The sequence below is a fragment of the Piliocolobus tephrosceles genome, chromosome 15, assembly GCF_002776525.5.
Source record: "Piliocolobus tephrosceles isolate RC106 chromosome 15, ASM277652v3, whole genome shotgun sequence".
NCBI classification, from domain to species: domain Eukaryota; kingdom Metazoa; phylum Chordata; class Mammalia; order Primates; family Cercopithecidae; genus Piliocolobus; species Piliocolobus tephrosceles.
This window is the reverse complement of record NC_045448.1, coordinates 77,465,140-77,479,101: the sequence shown is the minus strand read 5'-3', so window position 1 is coordinate 77,479,101 and position 13,962 is coordinate 77,465,140. Positions and strand designations below refer to the sequence as shown.

Genomic DNA, 13,962 nt, shown 5'->3' with positions numbered 1-13,962 from the left:
TCTATTTTTAAAATTTAAAATAAAAAAATTGAAACAGTAAATAGATTGGATGAAAATGGTATTTTACCAAAAACTGTAATGTCAGTATAGTCATGAGAAAAAGACCAGAAAAATCCCAGTTGAGAGCATGCTGCAAAATACCTGACCAGTACTCCTCAAAACACTGAAAGTCATCAAAGTTAAGGAAAGTCTGAGACCCAGTCAAAGCCCAGAGGGGGCTAAGTAGATATAAGGACTAAACGTACTGTGGGATCCAGGAACAGGAAAATAATATTAGATAAAGACTAAGAAGATATAAATGAACTTTACTTAATAATAATTACCAATTTGGTTCATTAGTTGTGGCAGTGTAATACCAATGCATTAGTAATGTAAGAAGGTAAGAATATGTGAAGTTGGGTGTGCAATATGGGAACTCTATGTACTATCTTCACAATCTTTGTGTGAATCTAAAACTATTCTTAAAAAGGTTTATTGGAACAATAACATCCTTTGAATCTGCCTCATCCCATCTCTGCAGAGATAATAAAACCTAAAGCCTATCAATCAGTCCTGTTACAAAACTCAAAAGAAAAAAGTGTACCAAATGTTAACTTGGCCTATTTCATCATTTTGTACTGACTGAGATTATTTTTTTACTGTTTGTATAAATTTAGTTTGCACCTAAAATACATCAATTATATATTTTTAAAAAATGAAATAGAAACAGAAAGAATATAAGACATAAGAACAAAATAGCAATAAATATTTTTGTACTCTGTGTCTTGGGGATCTCTTGTCATAAAATTGTCTTCAGACCTGGGCTTTTGTATTTCTCTGACATTAGACAAAGTCAAGCTAGTGCAGGGCTGATGAAAGATGTCTTATGAGACATTTGATGAGAGATGGTCCTTGTCTGACAGAAGCAAAATTATACCACTCCTGATGATTTAAGTAAAGAGGAATTATTCTTATAAACAATTCCCCAGTGGGGTGATTTCGTGGGTATACCTTTCCAAATGAAATACACACACGCACACACACACACACACACACACACACACACATATATATATATATTCCTCTTTTAGTGCAGCTGAGGAATTTTTTTTTTTTTTTTTGAGACAGAGTTTCACTCTTGTTGCCCAGGGTAGAGTGCAATGGGATGATCTTGGCTCACTGCAACCTCCACCTTCTGGGTTCAAGCGATTCTCCTGCTTCAGCCTCTCAAGCCTGCCGGGATTACAGGTGCCCATGACCACACCAGCTAATTTTTTTGTATTTTTAGTAAAGACAGGGTTTCATCATATGGGTTGAAGAATTTTTTTAGAGAAAATAGGCAAACTTTCTCACAACATGACTTGAAAAAATCCTATTTCAATGTATAAATTCAGTGTGGCCACTAATGGTAATTAAATATTAATCTCATCTTTGCTAAGGCACATAAAAGCTGCCTTTAATGCAAGAAGAGGAAGAAGAAGAAGAAGAAGAAGAGAAGAAGAAGGAGGAGGAGGAAGGGGAGGGAAGGGGGAGGAGGAGGAAGAGGAGGAGGAGAGGTAGGAAGGAAGGAAGGAAGGAAGGAAGGAAGGAAGGAAGGAAGAAAGAAAGAAAGAAAGAAAGAAAGAAAGAAAGAAAGAAAGAAAGAAAGAAAGAAAGAAAGAAAGAGGCAAAAGCTTATTTGTAACAGTCTCCTTCATAGGAAAGTGTTGGGGCTGGAAGCAACCCATCTATAACCTAAAGCCAATAATTATACTGAATTAAATGTCCCTTGGTAATACAGGCTCTTATCAAACCCATGCTGAGCCTGTTAAATCTCATTTCAATCTTAACAAGTATTCCCAGTCAATTTAAACCACAGTTTAGCAAGCTGCCACTCTCAGGCCTTCCCAACAGTCTCTTAAGAATGGAGAATTTACTGCCAGGGCCATTACACCTATCAGCATTTGTTAGCCACTATTCCTTCTCAGAGAGCATTTCATTGGTTAGCGGCCAGGAAAACACTCAATGAAGTTTTCATTCTGTCAGTTCTTCTATAGTACCAGGCATATACATAATATAATTAAATGTCAAAGAAGTTTATGTGGTGTTTAAGTGACTAGAATGGATCCTAGATCTGAAAATTGGATTAGATATATGAGGTGGGAGGAAGTATACATTGTTTCACTCCTCATTCCAGACCTCGAAGGCTTCCACTAGCTGTGTTTATTATTCAGTTACCCTATAAATTTTTCTTAGTGCTTTATGAAGTTCAAATAACTCCATCTATCAAAAGGAGTATAAGTTATTTTAATGTTTTACTGCTCTAGGAAAAAAATAAACTCAGTGTTTGAAATACAATTCTTAGGAAACATATTTAATATAATGGGAGTATGGAAAAGGGGGTTTTCCATGGGAGTATGGAAAACAAGAAAAGTAAAGGTGTAAACCTGTTATGTAATAAAAGCAATGAGTCAGACCTAGGAAAGAAATTCAGTTTTACATGTTTTCCTATCCTTCATCCCTGTCAATTTCTCATCTTCCTGGTCAAATGAAGGCTTGCTTTCAGCTCTTGAGAATTTGGATTCTAGTTGGCTGCCTCCTGTTGTTCAGGACAGGTAAAATAAAAATGAGATGACTTTGTCCAAAAATTGTTTCATAGAGCAAGCATGGGATCCTTCTCAAGATGGGTGCACAGGTCATACATACATGAAGCCAGTCCTTTTGGCGTTTATATCTCTCTTATGCTAACCCTTGCATTCTACATAAACACACTCACCTGCTAGGCATGTACATGGCAGAAACAAGGCAGACATCCTGACTGAAATGAGAGCCAAAGGGAATCGGTTTTCCCACCAGATGAATGGCCTTAGCTAAACTTGTAACGTTTGGCTGGCTACCACCTCTGAATTCTCAGACAGTTTGCTTTCCTCCCAAGAGTCCCCAGCCAATGTTATTTTGTCCTTGCCCACATTTTCCTCTTCAAAATGCCTATTCATCCATCTTGGGCCTTCAAGCCTCGCAAGCTACTTTGTAGCAACTACAAAATTGGAAAACATACAAAGGCCAAAGAACTACAGGGTGCTAATGTTTATTTTTTCTCTGCTAAGATGAACTCATGCACACTTGAAAACATATTCATTGGGTGCCTATGTCAGGAACTCTATATTATAGCATGTTAGTAATAACCTTTTGCAGCAAAGCCTTAACAGAACGAAGTTAACTATGGAAATCCAGGGTTCATGACTGGTACAAGGTAAGGAGGAGGCTAAAGTGTTGTGCTGGACAGGGTGGGGTGGGGGTACTTTGTTAGAATAAGGACTTTTCATTTTCCTTTCTATATTTCAATTAGTCACATCCAAACATCTGATTTGTTGCCAGTGAATCTAGTTATTAACTTTTTTTTTTTTAACCAGTGATTACAATATTACCAGATGTGCTATTGAAGAGTGTGGTATTTCTCAGAATAACCCACATCACGGGTCAGTGAGAAGAGAGAGTGTGTCATGTTGTATAATAACTAGAAGTAAACCTCTTAAATTTTAATTCCTTGAGAAAGCACATTCACAGGTAGTCTCTATGCTTTTATTATTTATCCATTGATTTCAAAGCATCTTTTACATTAAGAGGCCAATAATCCTACTGAAGCAAGAACTTTAATATTTTAGTAAAACAAATAGAAACTAAGTAAGGAAGTTAAGTTACAGCAGGTTGCAAACCATAGACTTTTATATTTGGAATATAATTTCTATAGATTTTATAACTTCTTGGTGAAAGCAATATGTTTAGACATTTTTTTTGCTTATTCATTAACCTGTATTAATACCTCACTGTGCAGCAGGGTGTTTACCTAAGTGATCTCAAAGCAATTTTATCAATAATAGCTAAAATGCTAAAACAAGCACCCATTCTTACAAGCAAATCAAAAATATAAGAGCAAAAATGATAAAATTCAGTGTGATAAGATTATAATAAAATAGTTATTCCATTTTATATCCTTTTGGTGAAATTAGGTTATATTCTTTGGGTGGAAGCATAAATTAGAAAAATCTGTTATTGAGGATAATATTATAAAATGTTCACATTTTAAAAATAATTAGCTTCTTAGAATTTATCCTTAAGACATCATCAAGGATTGGAATTGTCACTTACAAGAGAAAACAAAAACTGTTCAATTAAAGGAGAATCGTTCATCAATGAGTGAGTGGGTGTGGTGTGCCACTCATTTTCAAGATGTTGGGAATATAGTGATTAACAAAAACTGACAATATCTCTGCCTTCATTTCATTTACATTCTAGTGGGGGATGTAGAAAATAAAATGTGTAAATCAATATGGAACATAATATCAGTTGGTGATACATGCTATGAAGAAACATAAAGCAGAATGGAGAACAAGTCACAGCTGATGAATTTTTCTATAGGTTGGTCAGGGCAGGAGTCTATGAGGTTTGAATAGGAACTGTATAAAGTGAGGAAAGGTACCGTGAAGCTATCTTGGAAAAGGTCTAACATTCTGAGAAAACAGAAAATCCAAAGACGCTCAGAAGGAAGCTCAGCGTGTCCAAGGATTATTAAGCAAGTAACTGTGGCTGGATCCACATGAGAAAGTAGAGAAGAGAAATACATCAGAAAGGCAGCACAGGCCACTCGTCCAGGTTCTTGTAGGCCAAGGCTTGTATTTGGTTTTTATTTTCAGGGTGATAGTATGGCATGGCAGACACTAAGCAGAGGAGTGCATGGTCTGACTTACATTTAACCAATGGTAGGGGTGGCAAGAATGAAAGAAGAGAAATTGCTCTCATAGACAAGACAAGAATTAGTGATTGTCTGGCTGAGGGATTAGCAGGTGAAGGGTAGGAAGTGTGCAGGTTACAACTTTTTTTTCCAAAGTTACTAGGATTTTCTGAGGATTTGATGTAGTTTGTGAAAATGGAGAGTCATAGAAGAGTCCATGGTTTTAGTCCTGAGCACTTACAAGAAAGAGCTGACACAACTGATAAGGGAACACTGGAGAGGGGGTCAGTGGGAGTGAGGGACTGCAGACATCGAAGTCCACACTTAGGAAAATACTGAATGAAAATGGAAACCATTAAAGCTATTGTATCAGGTGTAAAGCTTACAAAACAAAATGTACAATAGGATTGCAGGTATGTGTATGTGTAGGAGACTGACCACGGATAAAAGGATGTTAATGTTATTTATCACTGGTTGGTGTCATTATAGCTGACTCTGATTTTCTTCATCATTTTCTTCTCTATTTTCTAAATTTTTTTTATACTATAAACATGTGTATTGAATCAGGGGAGAAATCATTTGAAATAGCTTTGAAGATCATGGAGAAAGATAATTGGGGTAAAATATGGTTGAGAAAACCCAGCTGTTTGAAAATCACTCTAAGCATCTGACAAACACAAAACACAGCTGGTGTGGAGGACAGAGATATTATATAATTTGAATTCTTTACTGTCTCTGCTAAAATGGAAAAGAAATGGAGGAAAACATCTTTTTAAAATGTGAAGATTGCCATCTATTTTCTGAGCTGAACTGAAAAAAAAAATAAGTTCAGCAGAAAATACTCAGCAATTCCTATTGTTTATGAGTTTCCTGGTGGAATGTGTTGTAGGAAAGTGTCCTGGCCAGACAACATTCCACCTTACTTGGGCAAGTAATGGCATATTCCAGAATCATCCTACACCAGTTCTAGAAATTTGGAAGTGGGCTTCAGAATACTAGTTTTTACCTTTCAAGAAAATCAAAGTGTGCTAAAAACATAAAATATGTTAATAGTGGTTTTCCATATATGAAAATAGGATAAATTATATATATGCATCAATAGATAAAAGACAACCCCCAACATTGTGATTGTGTTTCTTTCAGCGTGATTAGATTTCAGGTAGTTCCTGTCTCTTCTTTATAGGTCTATGTATGCTTCCCCCTCCCACCTTCAAAATCAATGTATATGTATTTTCAATGTAGGAGGAAAATATTTTTATTGTGAAAAAGCAATGAATGAACATTATACATAATTTTTAAATGAAAGTAAAAGAAAATACATGAATAAATAAGAAACAAAGAAAATAGACGGGCTGCGGTGGTTCACCCCTATATTTCCAGCACTTTGGGAGGTCGAGGCAAGTGGATCACAAAGTCAGGAGTTCGAGACCAGCCTGACCAAAATGATGAAATCCCATCTCTACTAAAAATGCAAAATTAGCCTGGTGTGGTGGCGCATGCCTGTAATGCCAGCTACTCAGTAAAGCTGAGGCAGGAGAATCACTTGAACCCGGGAGGTGGAGGTTGCAATGAGTCCAGATCATGCCACTACACTCCAGCCTGGGAAACAAGAGTGAAATTAGGTACAAAAAAAAAAAAAAAAAAAAAAAGGAAGGAAGGAAGAAAAGAAAGTGAAGAGAAGAGAAAAGAAAAAAGAAAAGAAAAGAAAAGAGGCCGGGCATGGTGGCTCACACCTGTAATCCCAGCACTTTGGGAGGCCAAGGCAGGCAGATCACAAAGTCAGGAGTTCGAGACCAACGTAGTAAAATCCTGCCTCTGCTAAACATACAAAAATTCATCAGGCGTGGTGGCACTTGCCTGTAATCCCAGCTACTCGGGAGGCTGAGACAGGAGATCTCTTGAACCCGGGAGGTGGAGGTTGCGGTGAGCCGAGATCACGCCATTGCACTCCAGCCTGGGGAGCAGAGTGAAACTTCATCTCAAAAATAATAATAATAATAAAATAAAGAAACAATGAAAATAAAAATAAATAGAAAATCATGATTATGGCAAACAGAAATCTCCAAAGTTGATTTAATTGTATAACTTTGCACATATATATATACATATATACATATATATATGAAGGTTTATAATGTGTATTCTGAGAACATATTTACTTATAACTATCTGTTTCTTCACTACAAAATATTCAATATTTGTGCCATGTTAAACAATGAGGGTGTACCACAATTCATTTAATTTTTCTTTGCAGTTGAAAATTTGTCATAATTTATAATATTTCAGTGACCATTCCCATAGTCAAACAGTGTTGATTATTTTCTTTGAATCAATTCTGTGAAGTAGAATTGTTAAATGACTAAGTAGGGTCTTTAGTTCCATATTGCAGGTAGGTTTGTAGCAGTTAACACACACCCATGAATGTAGAAGCAGCCTATTTTATTTGATCACACTTCACCTACAGTGCATTTTATAAAAATGTTTTTAAATTTTTCTCACTGATAATTTGTTGATGTCTCATTAATTTTTAATTGATATTTCTCTGTTTGCCAGTGAATTTTTATATGGGCATAAGTTTATAAGTTATTGGTAATATTTTATTTATGAAATTCATTTTCAGGTTCTTTGTGCATTTTTTCATTGAGATGTTTATCTTTTCTAAGTACAATTATATATCAAAAATCCTAATCTGCTATATGTCATTATAATACATATATGCTGATAGATCGATAAATTATTTTCTTTTGAATTTTTACAGTATCATCACCATTCTAAAATATAGATTTTAAATTTTATACAATTTTTAACTTCTATTTTAGTATTACTTTGTAATATATTTATTTCAAGTTTATAAAAATGTTCAACTATGTTATTCTTTTATAAATATATTTTCTTTTTCCTTAATGTTTTGAGACGGAGTTTTTCTCTGGTTGTCCAGGCTGGAGTGCAATGACACGATCTCGGCTCATTGCAACCTCTTCCTCCTGGGTTCAAGAAATTCTCTTTCATCAGTCTTCCAAGTAGCTGGGATTGCAGGCATGTGCTACCATGACCTGGTAATTTCGTATTTTTAGTAGAGATGGGGTTTCACCACATTGGTTAGGCTGGTCTCGAACTCCTGACCTCAAATGATCCACCTGCCTCGGCCTCCCAAAGTGCTGAGATTACAGGTGTGAGCCACCGCACGGGCCGGTTTTATTTTTCATGTAGCATCTCATTTAAGATGTTCAAAATGAGATCTTTTAATTTTACCGTTTAAGGTAGGTTCTACTTTTCCTTTTTCCGAGTGCCTAGTTATTTGTTTAATAAAACCCTTTCCCACTTATTTGAAATATCAACCTCATTGAAAACTGAATTCTTCATTGTGCTTAAATATATTTCTAAGTTTCATGTTCTACTTTCAATATTTTGCCTTGCTCTGTACGTGCATCTGAGTTTCATTGATTGTAGCCTGAATAAGTAAGAGGAAGCCTGAGAAGAAAGAGGAACTACCTTCAAGGCACTTAGAAATGTTTTGTTTTGTTTTTTCTTTTCCTGGCGGATGTGTGATGGTTTAACATACTGCTTCATACATGATATGTGTCATTAGCATCTTAAATCTCAACCTCTGGGTGCAGATTTTAGCATTAAACTAAAGAAAAGATCACTTTGAAATGCCCTAAAAATTAATTTAAATGAACACCGAATTAAATATATGCTTCCTTGTTCTCACTGGTAAAAGGAGAGCATAATATATTTTCAATAAGTTTGATCTACATGATTTATGTCCTAAATTTCTGATCTTACTCTTTTTGTCACTTGGAGCAAATCTTCAATATGTTTAAATATATGTTACTTGAGCCCTTGAATATTTTAGAACCTCTTTTGTCACCTTTATATAAAACAATAGTTTATTTAAGTAGCTTTTTCTTTTAAAAGTCAGTGATTTATCCCATTATCCCTTGCTTTTCACTGGCTGTGGCAGACAAATTGATGCCAACACAATTTTTGTTCCATCATAAGTAAATGTACTTTGCTCTGTCCATCTCCATTTGGATGTTTGTACACATTTTTTAGGGCTTTTTTCCACAAGTGGAATTTTATTAGGATATTCTCCACTCATTAAAATTATAGAATATCCAACCTCTAAACAAAGAGGTTAAGGACATTGATTCCTGTCTCCATGAGGCTTCAATCTTCATTAGAAGTTTAAGTAGCTTTGCAAGAGGTTTTGAGAAGAACGGGCTTTGTCAGGGCAAAAAATAAAAAATAAAACAAAGGTCATAGTCGATTTCCCACTTTATGACAATGGGTGACTATTCATTTTTATTATAAATGACAGGAAACTCAAATATTTAGAAAATTGTCAAAGTTCTGCTATTTAGTGATATGATTTTCTACATTCACCTGAATTATCTTGTGGCAGGCTTAAAAAAAAACTATTAACAAATCAAAGTTTGAGCAGTTTGGAAAGTGCTTGTCTGTTTAATAACTTTTATAACACAATGATTTTATATATATTGGCCAGTTAAAATAGATACACCACAAATCAGGATAGAGTATGGCTGATACTTGGATGTGTCATAACTTATTTATCCAGTCCTATATGGTGAATAATCTCCGGTGTTTTGTATTTATAAATAACATTGGAAGTTGTATGTGTGTATGTGTGTTCTCATGTTTTCAAAATAAAATTTCAAGCAACTCAATTATCAAATCAAAAGGTAGACATATAACAGGTTCTGATATATAGTCCCCAAAGATTCTCCAGACATAATAAATTTAAAAATCTCGCAATACAACAGGATGCCTGTTTCTACATAATATCATCAGCAAAGTTATTATCACTCTGTGTCAGCTGTGCCCAAGACCATCTCCAGGTTTAGTAGGAAGACTTGGAGGACTCAGCATGTAGTCACACTCACAGGTCCAATTTACTGCAGCAAAACAGCACAAAGCAAAGAAAAACAGCATTTGGAGTGACTTTGTAGGAAACCAGGTGCAAGCTATCAAGAGCCCTCTCCAAGAGTAACACAGAAAGTGCTTAATTCCTCAAGCAATGAGTTGTGACAACACATGGGAAACGTCTACAAGAAAAGCTCACTAGAGACTCAGTCTTCAAGTTTTTGTTGCGGGCTAGTCATGTAGATACCCTCTATCTAGCACATACTCAAATTTCAGACTTCCAGAGGAAAATCAGGTTTTTCGCATAGCATAAAACATGTTGTTTGTACAGATGTTTCAGGGAACGTGAACCACCGTTATTAGTTATGGTGAAGGAAACCTTCACAATATCCAAGTTCCCAGATGCCAGCCAAGTGTTAACCCTTGTAACTTGTAAGTAGAATCTTATGAGGATAGCATTTTTAGACCTGTCATGTTAACTCTTTTCTTCAAATACTCTTTAAAAAGCTTTTCACTGATTTTATTTCCTTTGGATATGTACCCAGTAGTGGTATTGCCAAATCATCTGTTAGTTTTATATTTAATTTTGAGAAACCTCTATACCCTTTTCCACATTTGCTGTACTGATTTACATTCCCATCAACAATGCACAAGGTTTCACTTTTCTCCACAACCTCACCAATATGTATTTTTTTTTCTTACAATAGTCATTTGAACAGGTGTAAAGTGATATCTCATTTTGGTTTAAATTTGCATTTCCCTGATGACCAGTAATGTTGGACATTTTCCATATATTAATTGGCTATTTGTCTTATTTTGAGAAATGTCTATTCATATCCTTTAAATCACTTTTTTTTTTTTTTTTGAGACGGAGTCTCGCTCTATCGCCCAGGCTGGAGTGCAGTGGCCGGATCTCAGCTCACTGCAAGCCCCGCCTCTGGGATCTCCTGCCTCAGCCTCCCGAGTAGCTGGGACTACAGGCGCCCGCCACCTCGCCCGGCTAGTTTTTTGTATTTTTTAGTAGAGACGGGGTTTCACGGTATTAGCCAGGATGGTCTCGATCTCCTGACCTCGTGATCCACCCGTCTCGGCCTCCCAAAGTGCTGGGATTACAGGCTTGAGCCACCGCGCCCGGCCTTTAATCACTTTTAAAAGTGATTTTAAAATGACTTTTAAAATCAGGTCATTTGTTTTTTGCTATTGAGTGGTTTGAGTTCCATATATATTTTGGATATTAACCCTTGATGATATAAATGGTTTGCAAATATTTTCTCTTATCCTGGAAGTTGTCCCTTCACTATATGTCCCTGGCTATGCAGAAGTTTTTAGATTGACATAATACCATTTGTCTATTTTTGCTTTAGTTACCCATACTTTTTGCTTCGTATGCAAAAAATAAAAATAAAAATAAATCATTGCCCAGACCAATGTCATGGAGCTTATCCCCTGTTTTCTACTAGTAGTTTTACAGTATCAGGTCCTACGTTTAAGTTTTCAATCAATTTTGAGTTTATTTTTGGGTACAGTATAAGATAAGAATCTAATTTCATTTTTCTGCAGATGAATATCCAAGAGTCCCAACACCATTTATTGATGAGGTGTCCTTTCTCCATCGTGAATTTTTGGCACCTTTGTCAAAAATTAATTGACTCTAAATGTGTGGATGTATTTCCGGGTTCTCTATTCTGTTCCACTTGCCTATGTGTCTGCTTTTAATACCAGTATTGTGCTGTTTTGATTAGTATAGCTTTGTAATATTCTCCGAAGGAAGTCAGGTAGTATGATACCTCCAGCTTTGTTCTCTTGGATCAAGATTTCTTTGGCTCTTTAGGATATTTTGTGGTTCCATATAATTGTATACATTTTTTCCTATTCTGTGAAAAATGCCATTGGAATTTTGATAGGGATTACATTGAATCATTTTGAGTAGTGTAGACATTTTTCCAGTTTCAATTCTTCCAATCCATGAACACAAGATATGTTTCCACTAATTTGTGCTCCTTTCCATTTCTTTTATCAATTCTTTTTGTTTTCAGTATACAGATCTTTTACCTCATTGGTTATTCCTTATTCCTAAGAATATTTTGTAGATACTGTAAATGGAATTGTTTTCTTGATTTCTTACTTGTATAGTTTGTGTTTAGTGTATGTAAATGCTAGAGATTTGTGTATGTTGCTTTTATATCCTACAACTTAATTTATTAATTCTAACAGATTTTTTTTTTTTTTGGTGGAATCTTTACAATTCCACCTGACAATAGGGACAATTTAATTTATTCCTATCCAGTTTAGATGCTTTTTATTCTTTTTCCTTGCCTAATTGCTCTGGCTAGAACTTCCAATACTATATTGAATAAAAGTGGCAATAGTGGGCATCCTTGTCTTGCTCCTGATTTTAGAGAAAAAGTTTTCAGCTTTTTACCCTTGAATATGATGTTGGTGATGGGTTTGCCATATATCGCCTTTATTCTGTTTAGGTACATTCCTTCTATATCTAATTTCTTGAGAGTTTTTATCATGAAAAGATGTTGAATTTTGTCCAATGCTTTTCTGCATCTATTGAGATGATCTTATGGTGTTTGCCCTTCATTGTGTTAATGTGGCATATCACATTTATAGATTTTGGTATGTTGGCACATCATTGCTTCCCATGCATAAATCTCACTTGATCGTGGTGAATGATTCTTTTAATGTGCTATTGAATCTAGTTTGCTGGTATTTTGCTGAGGATTTTTCATACGTGTTCACCAGGGATGTTAACCTGTACTTTTCTTTTGTTATAGTGCTCTGATCTGGCTTTGGTGTCAGGGTAATGTTGGCCTCATAAAGTGGATATCCAAAGAAAATGAAATCAGTATGTAGAAGATATATCTACATTCCCATGTTCATTGAAACATTATTCATAATAGATGAGAGATGGAGTCAACTTGTGCCCATCAATGGGTGGATAAAGAAAATGTAATGTGTATATATATGTGTGTGTATATATATACATATATACCACATACATATGGTATCTATAAAATGTGGTTTGTATATATATATCATATATACACACACAAACACAGAGACACTATACACACACACACACACACACACACACACACATATATAGATATAGGTATATATGTAGTCCTCTCATATACTTTAAATAATCACTAAATTATTCTTAATACCTACACAATACAAATTCTGTGCATATAGTCATTACAATGTATTGTTTAGGGAATAAAGACAGTAAAAACATCTGTACATGTTCAGTTAGACTTTTTGTTAATTTTCTTATATACAGTTGGTTAAATTCATGGACATAGAACTCACAGACTTGGAGGATGAACTGCATATATATTTCAAAGCAAGACATTGTACACAATAAATATATGAAACTTATTTGTCAACTAAAAATGATATTTTAAAGGGCAAAACACACGTTTCATTAATTTAATTTCTTTGGTTATTTATGGATTTTGGCACCTTTTTATATGTGTACTGATCATTGCCTATTCATATATTTTGTCCACTTTAATATTAGTGTTAGTAAAATCTCTGGGTATTGAGCATGTCATCACTATATCTGCCATACATGTTTAAGCTATTTTTACTTTAGCTTACTCTCTGCCATATGGAAATATCTTTATTTTCATAAAATCTGGCAATATTTTTCTTTATAGCTTTTAGTGAAGTCACACCCACTCTTAGATTATTAAGATATTCTTCTATCAATGTCTACACACTATTTAAATTTAGCATTTAAATCTTAATTTTTCTAAAACTGTGGTTCTTAACCAGAAATCATTTTGGCCCTCTAGGGGGACTTTCGGCAATGTCTAGCGTCAGTTTGGTTGTCTGACCTGGGGGATTGATGCTACCGGCTCTGGTGGGTACAGTCTGTGAGGCTGCTTCACATCCCACAAAGATGCAAAACGACTCACCATAGCAAAGAATTAGCCAGTCAAAAATGTCACTAATGTCGAGTTTGAACAACCCTGCTCTGGAATAAGAAGAAATGAAACAAAAAAATGTAAATATTAGGAAAACAGATAAAATTATTGTTCTTTGAAAATGGTATAGGTGCCTATGTAGTGAAATCAATAAAAAATCATACAGAATTAATAAAGCAATTTAATTAAGTCTAGATAGAATATAGAGGTGAAAATGTTCACCTATACCTGTAATAACTGAATTTTTTAATAAAAATATATTATTCACAACTGTAACAAAATAACTGGAATATCTGGTAAAGCTGACTAGTTATATGGCAGTATTTAGGGACTGAAGTGGTATTCCCAATTCTTTGTTTTTCCTAAGGCTCACTTTCTTTCCTCTCTGACACATAACTTCCTTTCTTACTAATGCAGGTATTTATTATCTCTGATCTAAGGATACAG

The 13,962-nt window shown here is 34.9% G+C and overlaps 1 protein-coding gene across 3 annotated transcripts in view; it reads left to right on the top strand.

Annotated features, from left to right (window-relative positions):
* Positions 1-13,962, top strand: part of LRRTM4 (leucine rich repeat transmembrane neuronal 4) — a 774,590-nt gene that overhangs the window by 718,813 nt on the left and 41,815 nt on the right. The window lies entirely within an intron of this gene.